This window comes from Mastomys coucha, unplaced genomic scaffold (genome assembly GCF_008632895.1).
Source record: "Mastomys coucha isolate ucsf_1 unplaced genomic scaffold, UCSF_Mcou_1 pScaffold21, whole genome shotgun sequence".
Lineage (NCBI taxonomy): Eukaryota > Metazoa > Chordata > Mammalia > Rodentia > Muridae > Mastomys > Mastomys coucha.
In genome coordinates, this window is record NW_022196904.1 from 91184547 (window position 1) to 91187374 (window position 2828).

The window sequence follows — 2828 nt, forward strand, 5'->3', positions numbered from 1 at the left end:
GTCCTGGAACTCACTTTGTAGACCAGGCTGGCCTTGAACTCAGAAACCCACCTGCCTCTGCCTCCCAATTGCTAGGTTTAAAGGCGTGCACCACCACCGCCCAGCTCCCTTTTTCCCCTTTCGAGGCACAACAATCAAGGCTATTTTTAAATTTGCCACATAACCAAGAATGACCTTGATTCCTGATTCTCCTGTCTCTACCTCCCTACCACTGAAATTACTGGCTTGTGGTACCACACCTGTTATCACCTTTATCTGTATGATAGATTTCATCAAATTTACCCATCCAGTTTATTAAGAGGATCAAATGGAAGAATATTTATAGTTCTCATGCATGTTGTAAGAACACACTCTTCCTGCTTCTTATATAAACCAAATAGTCAGAAATATACTCAGAGGGGATCATCCACCACTGATTTCAGAGAAGGCTTAGGATGAGTTCCAACTGTAGCTTGTATGTCTGGTTGTAACAGCCTTCACATATTGAGTACCTTCCACTCACCTGCCACTGTGTCTTACTTCAGTTCTCAAAGTACCGTGTGATATCCCTTAAGCTATTTCACAGACAAAGGAACAGACTCAGAACTATGAGATGAATGGTCCACACTGTACAGATCCCAGGAGAATCCCATGCAAGGTCAGAGACCCTCAAGCCAGGCATTGGTAGTAGTGTAGAGATTAAAGGACCCAACCGCAGGGGCCAACATTTAGGGCCACAGGAACAGTAAGGAGCCCACGTAGGGATCAAGAGCAAGGATGGGATGGAGCTGGAAGACACAAAACCCCAAGACAGGAAACACAAACCTAGTTGCTGAGACTGGGTAGACATGGTCATTTCAGTAAAATCTTACCAGTTTATTTGCTCTGAAAACCTTAAGAGCTGGGCGGTGGTGGCGCACACCTTTAATCCCAGCATTTGGGAGGCAGAGGCAGGTGGATTTCTGAGTTCAAGGCCAGCCTGTTCTACAGAGTGAGTTCCTGGACAGCCAGGGCTATACAGAGAAACCCAGTCTTGAAGAAAAAAAAGAAAAGAAAAGTAGCCTGGGGCTTCAGAGACTCATCTGGTAAAAACACTTGCCTGATAACCCGAGTCTCATCCCTGGAAGAAGCAGAACCATGGGAGTAACAGAGAACCAACCATCTCCACATATAGACCGTGGCTTGTGCAGGACACACACACACACACACACAATCATATACACACTAAAAATATTTTTAAGACGTAGCTGTAGATGGTGGCACACTTATGCCTATCCACACCACTTGCTTTGAGATCAAGGCCATTCTGGACTACATAGTGAGTTCAAAGACTGCCTGAAACTCTGTTTTCAAAAAAAGAGAATGAGATGGCTCAGTGAGTTAAAGGTACATGCTGGCAAGCTTAACAATATGAGTTTGATCCCAAGGACCTCTACAGTGAAGGAAGAGAGCTGACTCTCTAAGAATATCCTGTGATCTGCACACATGGGCCCTGCCCCCAATAGAATATTAAAAAATCACAAATTGGGCAGGTAGTGGAGCATGCCTTTCATCCCAGTACTTGGGAGGCAGGGAAGGCAGAGTTCTTTGAGTTCCAGGCCAGTTCTATCCTATAGAGCAAATTTCAGAACAGCCAAGGCTGCACAAAGAAACCCTGTCTTGGAAGGGGGAATTACATATTGAAAGATAGGAAAAGTAAAATAGCTTTTTATACTAATCCACCTTTTCTCTAGACTTGGAACCCCAGAGAGTGGGTCTGAGATACATCTCTCTGGATCACCCCCATCATTGCTCTGCCCAGCACCTGTCACAGAGAGGACCTAAGATGAGCAAACCAATGAGACTAAATCCAGAGAAAAGAGCTCTTGCAAGTTAATCAGCACGTTTGAACCTCTTTCACATTTGAACCTCTTTCCCATTCTCCAATATGGCACTTATAGCTATCCTGTGGGGTTGACTCTATAGAGAGTGATTGCTGGAATGACTTCAGGCACATGAGTAAGTAATGTGCCTTCTCTAGAGAGTTTTCTACTTGGTAAAGTGGGGGATATTATTAGATTCTATCTTGGTGAAGGATTTGGCTTAGTTGGTAGAGTGCTTGCTCAGCATGCACCAAGCCATCCATAAACCATGGATTGGTGATACACACTTGTAGTCCTATACTCAGAAGTGGCGGTAGAAAAATCAGAGGTTCAAAGTCATCCTTGGCTACATAGCAGGTTTGAGGCCAGTGTGGGCTCCATGAGATTCTTGCCTGTTCTTTGAGGGGAAAGTCAGTACTATTTTTTACTTTGCAATGTGGGAATGCTGGTGGAGATTAGAGGATAACTTGTGAGAATCAGTTCTCTCTTTCAACTCTACTATTTCCAAGGATTGAACTCAGGTTATAGGCCTTGGTAGCAAGTGCCATTAGCAACTGAGCTATCTATCTCATCCACCCAGAGGTCTTCCTGAAACAAGCCATCTCAACTGTAGGAAACTCAGTTAAAAAATAAAAATAAAAAGGGATCCACTTTATTTTTATGAGGATTAAATGAGTTAAATGCAAAGTAGCAATGTGCCTAGGATATACAGATTATCAGAACATGTGATTATTACTGTGAGAATTTAAGTAGGATTTAAGCGGTGATAACTGTCTGGCTCAGAAGTCCCATATTCGCTGCAGTTGGTCCTGGCAATTCCAAGATGTCTATAGGAGAAATTGTTGGTCCCCTCACCCTCCTTCCTATTTGGGTGGGATAGTTTTTCCCAAGACTAGGCAGTCTTGGCCAGGCCAAAGTGGGAAAAGAACACTGGGACCTAGTTGGTGTTGTTCCTCCTCCTCCTCCTCCTCCTCCTCCTCTTCCTCC

General features: G+C 44.2%; 1 protein-coding gene across 6 annotated transcripts in view; it reads left to right on the forward strand.

The window, feature by feature from the left end:
• Nucleotides 1-2828, forward strand: part of Pgap2 (post-GPI attachment to proteins 2) — a 32807-nt gene that overhangs the window by 12584 nt on the left and 17395 nt on the right. The gene's annotated exons all lie outside the window — the stretch shown is intronic.